At 42.4% G+C, this 15,621-nt stretch overlaps 1 long non-coding RNA gene across 2 annotated transcripts; it reads left to right on the top strand.

The window, feature by feature from the left end:
• The first annotated feature begins 5,666 nt into the window (after positions 1 to 5,666).
• Positions 5,667 to 11,442, top strand: LOC136004373 (uncharacterized). Of its 2 annotated transcripts, XR_010608420.1 has the most exons (3): positions 5,673 to 5,915; positions 7,720 to 7,900; positions 9,687 to 11,442. It is a non-coding gene; the product is annotated as an uncharacterized LOC136004373 (long non-coding RNA). The 2 variants fall into 2 exon arrangements; XR_010608419.1 differs by having other exon boundaries at positions 5,667 to 7,900.
• The last annotated feature ends 4,179 nt before the right edge of the window (positions 11,443 to 15,621 follow it).

Here is a 15,621-nt window from a genome sequence, read left to right as displayed (position 1 = left end):
GGTGAGGCACAGTGTGCACAGAACTGGCCCCACCCTTTACACCTGAGGTCTAACTGCCATGGCCTAGCTAGCTAGGACGGTGACAGCAAAGTCCTCAGGTTGTTGGTTGTTGTAAGAGTGTCCTTCTCTTAGATGGAAGACCTTACAAGTCTAGATGAGCTCCATTTTCCCAGGTTTGAAGATAGGAGTTTTCCTTCTCCTATGAGGATGGCTTGTCTTCACTAACGAAGATTTGGGAAGGGCTTTACCCACGTATTCTGAGCAAGACTGTCATCTCCTGGGTCAATCTCGAGCGACCGATGATGCAACAGCACAACATCAAACGACAAGGCTGGATTCTGACTTAGAGGCGTTCAGTCATAAGCCCACAGATGGTAGCCTCATGCCAGTGGCTCCTCAGCCAAGCACACGCACCAAGGGTCTGAACCTGCAGTTCCTCTCGTAATGAGCAGGATTACTATTGCAACAACACATCAACAGGAGCTTTCTATGATGGGGCTACGGAACTGATAGACAGGGGTAGAGCAGTTGACATCATCTACCTGGACTTGTGCAAAGTGTTCGGCACTGCCCCACACGACATCCTTGTCTCTTAATTGGAGAGACATCAATTTGGTAGGTGGATAAAGAACTGCCTGGCTGGCTGCATGCAAAGAGTTGTGGTCAATGGCTCAGTGTCCGGCTGGAGCTGGTTAATGAAGTTGCTAAGCCACTGTCCATCATATCTGAAAAATCATGGCAGTCAGGTGAAATTCCCAAAGACTGGAAAAAGAGAAATATAACCCCCATTTTCAAGAAGGGGAAAATGAAAGACCCAGGGAATTACAGACCAGTCAGTCTCACCTCTGTGCCTGGCAAAATCTTGGAACACATTCTCCTGGAAGGCATGCTAAGGCACATGAAAAACAAGGTGCTTGGTGACAGCCAACATGGCTTCACTAAGAGGAAATCCTGCCTGACCAATTTGGTGGCCTTCTATGATGGGGCTACAGAACTGATGGACAAGGGAAAAGCAGTTGATGTCATCTACCTGGACTTGTGCAAAGCATTTGACACTGCCCCACACAACATCCTTGTCTCTAAATTGAAGAGATGTCAATTTGATGGATGGACCACTTGGTGGATAAAGAACTGGTTGGATGGCAGCATGCAAAGAGTTGTGGTCAATGGCTCGATGTCTGGCTGGAGACCGGTAACGAGTGGTGTCCCTCAGGGATTGGTGTTGAGAAGGGTATAGATCAACATCTTTGTTGCTGACATGGACAATGGGATTGAGTGCGCCCTCAGCAAGTTTGCTGATGACACCAAGCTGTGTGGTTCGGTTGATACGCTGGAGGGAAGGAATGCCATTCAGAGGGACCTTGACATAAGGTGGGTTGATGGAAACCTTATGAAGTTTAACCATGCCAAGTGCAAGGTTTTACACCTGGGTCAGAGCAATCCCAGGCACAGCTACAGATTGGGCAAAGAAGAGATTCAGAGCAGCCCTGCAGAGAAGGACTTGAGGGCATTGGTCGATGAGAAAATGAACATGAGCTGGCAGTGTGCACTTGCAGCCCAGAAAGCCAACCGTATCCTGGGCTGCATCAAAAGGAGTGTGACCAGCAGGTTGAAAGAGGTGATCCTGCCCCTCTACTCTGCTCTTGTGAGACCTCACCTGGAGTATTGTGTACAGTTCTGGTGTCCTCAACATAAAAAGGACATGGAACTGCTGGAACAAGTCCAGAGGAGGGCCACGAGGATGATCAGGGGACTGGAGCACCTCCCGTATGAAGATAGGCTGAGGAAGTTGGGGCTGTTCAACCTGGAGAAGAGAAGGCTACGTGGTGACCTCCTAGCAGCCTTCCAGTACCTGAAGGGGGCCTATAGGGATGCTGGGGAGGGACTCTTCGTCAGGGACTGTTGTGACAGGACAAGGGGTAACGGGTTAAAACTTAAACAGGGGAAGTTTGGATTGGATGTGAGGAAAAAATTCTTTCCTGTTAGGGTGGTGAGGCACTGGAATGGGTTGCCCAGGGAGGTTGTGAGTGCTCTATCCCTCGCGGTGTTAATTTTTTTTTTCAAGGCCAGGTTGGATGAAGCCTTGTGTGGGATGGTTTAGTGTGAGGTGTCCCTGCCCATGGCAGGGGTATTGGAACGAGATGATCTTAAGGTCCTTTCTAACCCTAACTATTCTATGATTCTATGATTCTACAGCAAATAATGGAGGCGGAAATGTATCATGAAGATACATAAGATGTATTTTCGAGAACCTCAGTCAAAATCTGTGAAGTTTTGTTTGTTTTTTATTGGTTTATTTTTACTATTTACAAATTTGTTATCTCTAATTAAAAATACTGTGTGACATTATCTCCTGTTACCTCAATTTTCCTACTTATTCCTGCACAGTGTTGAGTACCACAGGAAGTTGCTGCTCATGAGATGAAACCAGAGTTGCTCAACACTTTTCTCATTTGTGGCTTACCTCACAAGGAGAATTAAAGAATGAACCTTTTAGGGAAAAGGAATACCTATTTTAACTTAATATTTGCCCAGTCTTTCCAAACCAACTTGTGATCTGTGTTATCTGCTTGACAGTTTTAATTTTAAAATTAAAAAAGTATGAAGGGTCTCAAAAGCTTCAAAAGCTATTCCTTTTGGAATTTTTTACTGATATAATTATATACACCAGGGGGTACTAATATTATAAATTTGCGGGAATTAATAAATTAATATTTGTGAAAAGTAAATTGGATATGCCTCAAACATTATTTTGTTGAGAAAGCATGAACATGAAAATGGGTTCTGAAAGCATTATTTAACACCAGGTGGTCTTTTATTGCTTGAAACAATATTGTTGCCTTTATTCTGAAAATAAATAGAAATTTCTGTATGAAAACTCATGTTTGAAGCGCTAAAAACCAGAGGAATAGTCCCACCTGCTCTTTATATTCAGAAGCATAGCTATTCACCATAAATCTAATTTAAATATTTCCCCTTTAAGTAAAGTTTTAAAATTAATACATATGGATTCTTTCTATAGTAATTTTCAATAATAAAAGCGATTTTAGTGCTTCATTATGTTTTTTATAATTGTTTATTGTCTGCTTTATTAAATAGTTCCAGTAACCACTTACTAAATTTTGAAAGACCCGTTTGAAAAGCAGAATAAATTCACAACCTCTTTTATTATAAGCACATTTCTTAAAAATTTGCAAACACATCTGGGTCTATGGGTATATCCCCATTATTCGGCTTGATGTGATAAATCATCTCTACGATGGCTGATTCCCTCAGAGACTGGATGCCTTTGTCTAAAGTAGTCCACTTGGCCGAACGACTCATAACATCGTCCTTGTATGGAAACCTTTCTTTCACAGCTGCCAAGAGCCGCCTCCAAAGACTGAGGGACTTTTTCTCTCTTGCAATTGCTTTGTCAATTCCCCCTTCTCTAGCAAGTGATCCCAGCTGCTTGGCTTCACTACCTTCTAGCTCGTGACCATCGGCCCCATTGTCCCAGCATCGGAGCAACCAGGTGATGATGTGCTCCCCCCCCGTTGATGGGTAAAATCTGTTTGCATATTCCGTAGCTCTGTTGAGGTCCGAGGTCAAGAAGTCATCTCTTCTTCTTCATCATGTGATGATGACTCCTGCTCAAATGCTGGACCAGGTGGTGAATATGTTGTTTCTTCATCTTGCTTCCCCCTTCTTGCCTCTTTTTTGCTTTTTCTCTTGCTTACAGGGGCAACCGATATTGGTACAAATTGGTCCTCTGGTTTAGCTGCAGTGACTATCACTGTGGTTTGAGTAGCGATTGTACTTGTCGCTGGGGGTGGTGTAGCTTCTGTGCTTGGAGCTGGAGTAGCTGCGCTGACTGTTGCTTTGCCCTCAGATGCAGGGACATTTTTTTCCTTTTGAAGGTGCTGGATAGCGTTGAACAAGGCCCTGTAAGCATAGGCCAAGACCCAGCATGTTGCCATGATTTGTCCGTCTCTGGTATGGCCAGACTTATCACACATCATTTAAGTGTTCAGTGGTGAAATTCCAAAGTACTGGAGGGGCCCACTGACCTAGATACTTGTCCATACTATCCCACACACCCTGCCACTCATGGCTGTCCAGCCTCGGGGAAAATCTCTTGGTCCTCCTATATCGTTGTTTAACCCCAGACAAGGCCCAAACGTGACTCTGCTTAACTCTTGAAATCAGACGAAATGGTTGTGGGCAAAACACACTCTGTATGTGTGCCAACATTGTGATCCCCATCACAATCAGCAAACAGGTCTCAACAGTATTAAAAGGCCATTCAAGAACTTCAAAACTCTCAAATGATGCTGCAAACGGTCTGGGGGGGGACGACTGGGAGGGTAAAAGAATGTCGCCTTCATAGGTTGACCACTCGAGAAGGAGAAAAAAGATACGCAATTGCTAAGCACTTTTATTATATACCTGTCAAAGTATAAAGGTGGTGACCTGACATCCCTCAGATCATCAACCCAAGTAAGAATGAACTTTAATGAAACCAGACTAGCTCAGCAGTGACCAGACGAGTTCAGCAGTCACCAGCTGGCAAGAATCCAACACTACACTGTCTCTCCTGCCCTAAAAGACTTTTACAACAGATGGAGGCTGACATCATAGACTGAATGAATTCAGCAAAATTTATAGGGATGGTCCATGGACTAATTAATGAGATCTGCCTCTTTATGTGTGTATGTACATATTTATATATGAGACAAAATCAATGCTCTATTGAAAAATGTGGGATATGGGCATGACGTGAATGGTATGGAATAAGGGGTGGATACTGTCCTAGGTTCAACTACAGCAGTTATTTTTCTCCTTCCTAGTAGCTGGTACAGTGCCATGTTTTTGTCTTCAGTCTGAGAACAGTACTGATACCACACTGATGTTTTTAGTTATTGCTAAGTAATGCTTACTCCCATCAAGGACTTTTCAGTCTCATGCTCTACCAGTGAGGAGGGGCAGAAGATGCCAGGAGGAAGGAGAGACAGGACACCTGACCCAAACTAGTCAAAGGGGTATCCCATACCACTGCACGTCATGCCCACTATATAAACTGGGGGGAGTCACCTGAAAGGCCCAGATTGCTGCTTGGGTTGGGCTGGGTATCAGTTGGCAGGTGGTGAGCAATTGTATTGTGCATAGAATCATAGAATACTTAGGGTTGGAAAGGACCTCAAGATCATCTAGTTCCAACCCCCATGCCATGGGCAGGGACAACTCTCACTAAACCATGTCACCCAAGGCTCTGTCCAGCCTGGCCTTGAACACCGCCAAGGATGGAGCATTCACAACATCCCAGGGCAACCCATTCCAGTGCCTCACCACCCTCACAGTAAAAAACTTCCTCCTTATATCCTGTTGAGGGCTTTTTAACAAACAATGGGCATGTGAGAGATCCAGGACTCTTGCCACTGGTTAGAGTTTGTAGTAAGGGTTAATGGCCTGGTTCAGGTTACTTCAGGGCAAAGCTGTGGCCACGTATGCGGAAGTTCTGCAGGAGGGAAACAACTCCCGGATGCTGAAGAAGGGACCAATCAGCTAGTGTTGCTCCTGGATGCTGAAGAAGGAACCAATCAGCTGTCTTTGCATCATGTGTAGAAACCAATCATTGTAAATCTTAAGCGCGTGACCAAGCTTGGAAGCTATAAAAGGCGGTGCTCTGAAGTGAATAAAGGTCAGTTTCTGATTACATTAACCAGCGTGCTGTCCATTGATCTTCCGCAAATGGTGCCCGAACAGGGACCCTCTTGCTGTTGCTTGACTGAGCGAAGAAGACAGCTGGAATAGGAGGGGAGAGGAAAAGCCGACCAAAGGGGTTGCTGTCCCGGCAACTGAAAAAGAAGAGTGCACTCTGAGGTATCCATGCAGAAAGGGAAGCATGAAGAGAGAGGGAATCTCATCTAAGAGAGGTGAGCAGTCGGGGAGGAGATGGGAGTCTCACTGTCGAAAGAAGAGACGGCAGTAGTAAAGCTCCTCCAACATATCCTTTCTAAGAGAGGACTAACATATGATGATGGTACCTTAAAAGCCCTTTTAAAATGGGCAAAGGACCGGGAACTAATTTTGGGAGTGGGTGCAGCTTTTGAGCTACACACCTGGGACCAGATTGGATCTGCTTTATGGGAAGAAATTAGTAAGGGATCCAAGGAGGTTCGTAAATTAGCTACCTTGTGGCGACTGATTAAAGAGACTTCAGAAGAAATGAAAAGTGAAAGGGCAGCCACTGCGTCTGCGTTTGCTGCGCTTTCGCTGAATTCCTCTGGGACAGAATCTACTTCAAATGAACTATTTTCCCCGATATCAGTGCCCAGACCGACACCGATACAAGCCCCAATTGTAAACCCCCTTCAACCATCACAATCAACAGCTCCTGAAGTGAAAAAAAAAAAAAAAAGATCATGGAGCCCATTGCCCCCCCCCACCCCCCACCTCCCCCCCCGGAACCTCCGCCAGTTGCCGCCTCAGCTGCGAAGACTGAGGACAGAGATGAAGATGATCCTTTGATCCAGGCCCTATTGACCCCGAGAAGGAGCCTGTGCATATTCATCGGACTGCTGTTGTTCCTGCTCTGGAGGTTCCGATGCTTGATAATACTGATGCTGACCTGGATGGTCCTTTTGACTCGGGGCTTATTCATCCAGAAAAGGAGTCTGATTTATATCCCCCAGATCCTCATGATAAATAGACAGCTGTTGAGGGAGAAGCGAGATGGGTGGGGGATGCAGATGTATTGTGTGCTTTCCCTGTGATGTATGTGCTGGATCAAGACCTGCGGTGGGAAGGTCTCTCGTATGCTCTTATCAGGGGTATTGGGCAGACTGTGACGAACCGTGGACTTGGGGCCCCATATACAACTCACTTGATACAGTCTCTCTGTGATACTCATGTACTAGAAGTTGGCAAATATGTCTATGATTCTATTGATGCTTGGAAACCTTTATAGATATTGCTGGCCACTTCTTCTGACATAGGCTGGCCACCTGTGTCAGAATGAGTGTGCATTTGTTCAGTATAAAAGCCCAAGCCTCATGCAATGTGGGGGAGGCAGGGGCTCTGCGGGGACGCTCGCTAAGTTTGAGCCTGCCACCTCGCACTGCGATGATGCTTCTTGGAGCCGGTTTCCTGATAGTCTTCACAGGGTCCTTGTGCCACGTTCTGTATGTGGGACTGTGTAGTGGGAGTAATGATTGTCTGGATTTTGTGTTTCAAATATTGTAGTTGTGTGGAGTGTGCTTGTGGGATCCCATACGTATGTGTGTGTGTGTGATGAGGGCAGATGGTGTTCTATGTATATTTTTGTTGTCGGGTTCAAGTAAAAGTTTTTAACAGGTACAGGTTAACACTTCAGGCAAGAAAGGGTTAATGCAACAGTGCGGTTGCTGACAGGTATTTATGGTTGCTGCTGAAGCAGGCAGGCAGCTGTAGCTGCTGCGGAGTAGGCAGGCATTTATAGCGAGAGGGGTAGTGCAACCACAAGCTTTATCAGCTGTCACCTAAGCAGCATCAGGGTGGCAGAGAAAAAAGAAAAAAAAAAAAAAGGGTAATGATGCAGCAAACTCCTTGACTGTTAAAAATGTGCAGTTTACTTCTGCAGCTGCTTTACATTCCTTTTGCATCAGAATGCCTCTACTTTAAGGAAACACTTTAACCTGTCTACTTTTCAAAAACTGATAACCCGGAAGAGGGGGTATATGTGTGTCCTCCAACCTACAGGTCCATGGCAGCAGCCTGCAAAGCTTGTCAAGCCTTGACATGAGTTGGACAGACAAGTGGAAAAACCCAATGCCTCAGCTACAGGAGCCGACCGTGAATACCCCAAGCAGAATGACAGAGGAAGAGAAAAATGAATGATTGCAAAACATCACTTGGGGGCGACTGAAAAGTAACAACTTGAGTAAGTGTACTTGTAAAGTAGCTATTATTAGAGGCTGTGATTTTGTGTATAAAAGCACCTGTATTTACTAGCCAGTTGCTAACACGAAACTACACCTTGTATTTTATGGATTTGTCACTTGCAAAAGAGATGCTAGAGCATGCAAATTTGAAGCAGCTGCTAGAAAATGCTAAGGCAAAAGCTAGAAAGATTCTAATATGACAGTGGTGTTATAAAGCAGGTAATGGAACAAATTAAGAGGGTGGGAGAACTCCACTGGTAAGAAATTTCTTTGGCTAGTCCCTCGCTGCCATCAGCATCTTCAACATGCTGCTGCACCCTGCAGTAGTTACTCTGCTGATGTAAATCTGTATGTGCTTTGCCATAGTAGTGACTTGTTACTGGATGAAGCAGGTGAAACTGCATTGACAACAAGGTGCAAGGACTGAGGTTGGCCAAATGCCCACTACCACAGTCAAGGGCAAGACTGGGTTGGCCTCTGTGTTTGCCACCAAGAAGAACCTTTAGCTCTACTGTTGGCTGCAACCCAGCAGGTGTGGAGCGGTGGGGACACATGCCATGCCAGACCTTGATGTGAGGGATGGCCTCCCCTGTTAGCAGAGAGCCATCCAGGAGAAAAAGGGCAGGCCCAGCAGCCAGTGGCTGGCATATGTTGAAGGTATGATCTAGTCCAAATCTCCTGCTCAAGTAGGGTCATCTAAAAGATATATAAAACAAAAAAAAAAAAAAGGGAATGCAAGGATTTTCTCCACGTGACGAATGATTCCTTGCCCAAACCACTGGTTCTATATAAAGACCAACATGATAACGAGTGGAAAGGACCAGTGCTATTGCTGACATGGGGTCAAGGATACGGCTGTGTACAGCTATCGACAGGACCATACTGGCTGCTAGCGAAACGTATAAAGCCCCAGAACTCAACAACAAAGAAATGGCAATGACAGAAATCTTTGTAATATCTGTTCTATTATATGTGACCATGGGTAATGGACAAGTATACTGGGCACATTTGCCAAATCCCCATTATTCCGATCGGTTACATGGTGTGTAGGATTCGCTGGTATGCCACATGTTATAAAGATTCAAGTGACTTCAAATCAGACTAATCTTACCGAAATAAAAGGAACTGTAAACTCTTGTCCTGCATGTCAGCACACAGGCTTTGGCCTTGGTATTGGACTAAATCCTAGAGGCATTTTACCGCTACAACTTTGGCAAATGGATGTCACTCATATTCGAGAATTTGGACGCCAAAAGTATGTTCATGTCTCGGTCAACACCTTTTCCATAGCAATTTGGGCCATCGCTCAAACTGGAGAAACTTCTCACCATGTTGTCAAACACCTTCACACCTCTTTTGCCGTTTTAGGTGTGCCCCTATCTTTTAAAACAGATAATGGTCCAGCCTATACTTCTTCAGGGTTTCAGTGCTTTTGCTCCCTTTGGGGTGTGAAACATCTCACCGGACTCCCTAATTCACCCACTGGACAAGCAATTGTTGAGCGGGCTCACCAGTCCCTTAAAAACCTGTTAATTAAACAAAAAATGGGGGAGAGCGGTGTAGGACCTAGTGAACGCTTGGCAAAAGCATTATATATGTTAAATTATTTACGCCTGGCAGGAGAAAGGGAAGAACCTCCCATGGTAATTCACGATAGTGCCTTAAAATCAGGGTTAACAAAAAAGGAAAAGATTTTTGTTCAATACAAAGATCTCAAAACGGGAGAATGGAAGGGGACAGTTGAGGTTTGTATGACTGGTCAAGGCTACACGTGTTTAATTACAGGAGAAGGCCCTCGTTGGATTCCAGTGTGATGGGTAAAACCTTGGAAATCACCGATCGAGGGAACTTCAGAATGGCCTCAATTATAAGTTGGTGGATGATGGCTATGACTACAGGTCAAGCATTATATAACAAAGAACCACGAGAGAACATGTGGATCACCTGGGCAAACCAAACGAACCAGTCATCCGTCTGTCTCTCCATGGCCACTTCTGGGGACCCTTTTCGTACTTTAATCGGTGTCCCTTACCTGCGCCTGGCGGACTGGACCAATTGGATAAATAACAGGACGGTTTTAAATGGCTCTTTCACTAACCAGACATGTCATAGAATTTATGATTGTACTGTTCCAGAAAACAAACCAGCCTGCTGCTATGGGGAAGTGAATCAAACAGGGATGGCTGGAGCAATGATCATTAATGCCTTAAACGCCACAATGCCTTGGGACCCTCAGGAGTTATATCTCTGGGGATCATTAGCAGGCAATGGGTCATGTTTTTATTTTGAGGGATCGGCACCTATAGGGGTAAACTTTTATAAGAAATATATTTGGACACAATGGACCAATACGTCGAGTAATTGTGATTATAAAAATTATAGAAAAAACGGATATTGTAATGGAGCAATAGGTGCTGAGACCCTAAGTAGTAAGTTTTTCTATTTGGAATAATAATTGGGCAAAACAATTTCCTAAAGGATATTTTTTAATCTGTGGACATAGAGCTTGTCAAGGGGTACCAAAAAACATTCAGGGAGGGCCGTGTTATATAGGGAAGTTGACTATGTTTGTTCCCAGCATGAGGGATATGCTATCATTTTATAAAAGTAAAACCGAGCAACGAAAAAGAAGATCAGTAGAACAACTAGGACCAAACTGTAGTGATAATGTTAATATGTTAGGTAAAGTCGGAAGAGTTTTTATGTCCATTTTTATCCCTGGGGCGATGGCTGGGAGGCCACTAAAAGACATAGAGCGTTTAGCTTGCTGGACTGCAAAGCAGATTAATATCCCATCTAATTTCTTATCAGAATTATTAGAAGATTTAGACAGTGTTAGGCATGCAGTTTTACAAAATCATGCAGCCATTGATTATTTGCTTTTAGCACAGGGCCATGGTTTTGAAGATTTTGAAGGGATGTGTTGTATGAATCTATCTGACCATTCTAGTTCAATTCATCAACAACTATCCCAATTAAAAGATAACATGAAGAAATTAATGATCAATCATGGTGTGGATGGTTGGCTCCAAAATTTAGGTATTACTGGGTGGTTTGCAGATTTGTTTAGATCAGGCATTATGATATTATTAAGCATTATAGTCTTTGTTGTTATTATTAGTATAGTATGGCGTTGCTTTATGTCTGTAGTATCACAAATGATTAAAGGGGTCTGGATCACTCAAAATAAAGAAGGGGGATTTGTTGAGGGCTTTTTAACAAACAATGGGCATGTGAGAGATCCAGGACTCTTGCCACTGGTTAGAGTTTGTAGTAAGGGTTAACGGCCTGGTTCAGGTCACTTCAGGGCAAAGTTGTGGCCACGTATGCGGAAGTTCTGCAGGAGGAAAACAGCTCCCAGATGCTGAAGAAGGGACCAATCAGCTAGTGTTGCTCCTGGATGCTGAAGAAGGAACCAATCAGCTGTCTTTGCATTGTGTGTAGAAACCAATCATTGTAAAGCTTAAGCGCGTGACCAAGCTTGGAAGCTATAAAAGGTGGTGCTCTGAAGTGAATAAAGGTCAGTTTCTGATTACATTAATCAGCGTGCTGTCTGTTGATCTTCTGCAATGTCCAATCCAAACTTCCCCTGTTTAAGTTTTAACCTGTTACCCCTTGCTCTATCAATACAGTCCCTAGTGAAGAGTCCTTCTCCAGCATCCTTGTAGGCCCCCTTCAGAACCACTAGTACATACCTGAGAAAGCAGCATAAACCCCAGGATATTCTAACATTAGACTCTGCTTGAACCATGGCCTAATGGATTTTTCTCTTTTTGCATCCTTTGTTTTTGTACTCATGTAAATTGTGGCATCTTCAACATGTCATGTAATTAAACTTCTAGTTAGGCTACAGGTTGCACATAGCACTGCTGCTTTCCTTTTTTTTTTTTTTTTTTTTTTGACCCCTTTACCTTAATGATTCTTTGGTACCTTGCAGTTCTTGTGTTATGTGAAAGGATGCAGCCATCCCCTCTCTATCTTCCTCACGCTACTCATGATTTTATAGATGCCTGTTAGCCTGCCAGATGTAGTGAACAATTCCAGAAAGATACATCCTGTGTTTACTAAATATCATGTTGATTCTTTTTCATGTAGCTACAAGATTCTATTTAGGTATCTTAAGACCACTGTTGTTTCTTAGCACATAATTGCTAAAGAACCGACCGAAAAAGTAAGTCATTAGGATCTTATGCTATTTTACAAACTGATGATGTACCCAATGATTTTTCAGATTGGGTGAAATACAGCCAACGGTTCAAACTCAAGTTGCATGAGACAGAAGAAAAAATAATGCAGTTATACTGTTTCTGATAAATAAGCAATCGGTAAAGAAAGAAGAGAAAGGGGGTTTGGCCTTGTCAACTGAAGACACCATTCATTCATTCATTCATTCATTCATTCATTCACATTTCATTCTGTAAACTTCTTTCCAACTCTTTAGGTTGCTGAGACATAGATACAGACAGACTATGTCATGTGTGTTCTCATTGTGAGGTTATCTCACCTGGCCCATTTTTCAGGTATCCATTTGCATCTACAGTAGTATACATGATGTAAGGACCAGGCTGATTAACACCGAAAGGCTACAAGGGGGAAAGAAAAAAACCCAAAACAATAAAAAAACCCAGCAGAGTGGGCAAAGTTTTAGGAACGGACAAAGCTATATTAGCTATATTAAAGCTATAGTAATAAAATAGTAAACCAAAGAAAAATGTTTCTAGATTAATGATTTCCTTTTGATATGGATAATTTCAAAATTTTGCAACTGTTTTGGTCAGAGCATTATGTGGAAATTCATTTTCACACTAAGGCTAATCAGTTGGCTAAGTAATATTTAGTTTCTCATGAAGAAAGCAATACTATTCAGTCCTCTGGTGAAAGGTTTAATGTTTCCTTGGAAATTACAAGTAAAATAAAAAAACCCTAAAAATTCAGAGAAATAACTGCATGTTCTGAAAAAGCAGAACTCATTTGATACTGTCTGAGAGAATGCACTATCTTGGTGGTCTTTGGGTACTGAAAAACATTATACAAATTCAAAATTTTGCTATTATTTAGCAGTGGTTTATTTAATTCTTTAAAGTGGCTGAATAGCTACTTGTCATGTAGCAATACCTATTTTAAGCAAATCTCTTGAGGGAGAAAATGCACTTAACATCAAAGTACAGTTATGAGGAAAAAGTAAATATAAAAAAATTAAAAAAGAAATCAAATGGAGTTGTGGATTACTGAGTGATAAATCATAACAAACATACCTAAGAGAAAGGAGGGGGAACAATTATCTGCTATGGTCTGGAAGGGAGGGGATGGAGGACAACTGTAAGAATAGATTTTAAAGAATTTTCCTTTTTCTTTAAATGCTGAATTGAAGCTGATATTGGAGCATCAAATCCAGAAAAGATCTTTCAAATGAGTCGCAGAAAGAACACTAAAAGAAGAGATGATGACACGTTTCACACCATGCCTCCAAAAATACTGAGTTCTAAACCATCAGGTTAATGATAAGAGATGGGATCAAAGCCTGAAAAATAATGATTAGAAAGAAATGTATGGAGGCTGCAAAGGTGATGTTAATGCACATCTATGAAAAATGGGTAAATAAGGTGAAAATTGGGTGGTTGGTTTTGTGTGGGTTTTTTTTTTGTTTTCATTATTCTATTTTTTTGCACCAAATTGCTGTATTTGGGCATAATGTACTTTATGTTACTTTCTGACAGAGAACTTCTATTACAGTGGAGGCAATAGCATTTCAATGACCTTGGTAATGAAATGTTCACCACTATCTGTCATGAAGATTTGCTTTTTAAACCTTCTCTTTAGTTTTGCAATTAAGATAATAATTGTATCAATCCTCATTATTTTATATTAGAAATTAAACCCTGTCTTAAAGTAGGCTTGAAGAAAAATTAGGTGCCCTTTACCTGTGCCTGGCGGACTGAACCAATTGGATAAATAACAGGACGGTTTTAAATAGCTCTTTCATTAATCAGACATGTCATAGAATTTATGATTGTACTGTTCCAGAAAACAAATCAGCCTGCTGTTATGGGGAAATGAATCAAACAGGGATGGTGGATCATTAATGCCTTAAACGCCGCAATGCCTTGGGACCCTCAGGCATTATATCTCTGAGGATCCTTAGCAGGCAATGGGTCATGTTTTTATTTTGGGGGATCAGCACCTATAGGGGTAAACTTTTATAAGAAATACAGTTGGACACGATGGACCAATATGTTGAGTAATTATGATTATAAAAATTATAGAAAAATTATAAAAATTATATAAAAATTATAAAAATTGTAGAAAAAAACTGTCTTATACCTTTATTTGTTGGTATGTTTTCTGTTGTTTCAAAGCAAAATCTAAAACACAAAACCCAACCTACTAGCACAGTAAGAATAGGACATGATAAACCAAATTGGACATTTGCTGACATACAACAAATACAGACAGAAAGATAGGCTGCAATACTGAAATGAGAAACAAACCAACCAGAGTACCAGGTCTAGTACAGAAAAATCTCCCTTCCAAAGAATTTATCTAATACATGACCACTGGTCAGTGGGAGACACTGGGTTTGTTTGTGTACCCCGACGACTAACAGAATTATCCGCTGTCTCTGACACCGTAACATTGCCACTCTCACTGGAACTGTGAAAACCTTCCAAATTTACTAACCAGGAGTCCCACTCTGGTCTGTATCCTGGGAGCCTGCTAGAATCCATCACTGCCCTGGCAAAGCAAACATATGAAGTTTCCTCCTCTTTTTCTGGGGGCAGAGCCAGGACATGGAGCAGATAGTGTTCTGTAAAGCCAGATAAGCATGGCAGAGCCCAGGGCAATAACCCAAACCAGTTTTTCATTATGACCTTGAACATGCTGCTGTTCTGTAGTAAAAGAAGGGAGGGGTTTCTCTATCTTAAGGACATACAGTGCCTCCAGGATGCAGTGTCACATAAGCACACACACCAGCATTCTCCTTAGGAAAGTTTTTATTTTTCTTTGTTTCTATAGCATATTTCAGATACTTTGCTACTTGTAAGATTCATATCCTAAAACATCCATTTCTCAAAGAGTTAGAGAAGGGCAAAACATTTGCCCTGAGAAAAATAGTTTCCGAAACTCAAATAAAACAATTTCCTTGACTGCTGCCAAGTTAGTATTTCAGAACCCGCAAAGGGGAAAAATGTAGGATTTCATTCCCTGTAAGATGTGTTAATGGTAAACTGGGGTATTTAAACATTTTTCTCAAAACCTTATTATCAAATTTCTTAAGCTTCTGTGAAAAATACACAAGTCAGGCCTTTATTTTTCTACCATATGCTTATTGAAGCTTGTCGTGGTTTAAACAAAGTCACCCATAAATCACACAGTCGCTCTCTCACTCCCCCCTTCTTGCCCTCCCCCTACTCCTGGAGGGACGGAGAGGAGAATTGAAAAGAATGCAACTCCCACGAGTTGAGATAAGAACAGTTTAGTAAACTAAGGTATAACACAAATCACTACTGCTACCACCAATAATAACAATGGTAAAAGAAATAACGAGGAAAGAATACAACACCTCAACACCAGCCGACCAATAATTCGCCCCACTCCCCCCAGCCGAGCACCGACCGATACCTCGTCCAACCCTGCAGTGAACTAGCCCTTCTGCGGTAACTCTCGGTTAAATCCTGGGCATGACGTGCTGTGGTATGGAATACCTCTTTGGTCAGTTTAG

The sequence above is a fragment of the Lathamus discolor genome, chromosome W (genome assembly GCF_037157495.1).
Source record: "Lathamus discolor isolate bLatDis1 chromosome W, bLatDis1.hap1, whole genome shotgun sequence".
Taxonomy (NCBI): Eukaryota; Metazoa; Chordata; class Aves; order Psittaciformes; family Psittacidae; genus Lathamus; species Lathamus discolor.
The sequence above is the reverse complement of the archived record's forward strand: the minus strand, read 5'-3'. Positions and strand labels throughout refer to the sequence as shown.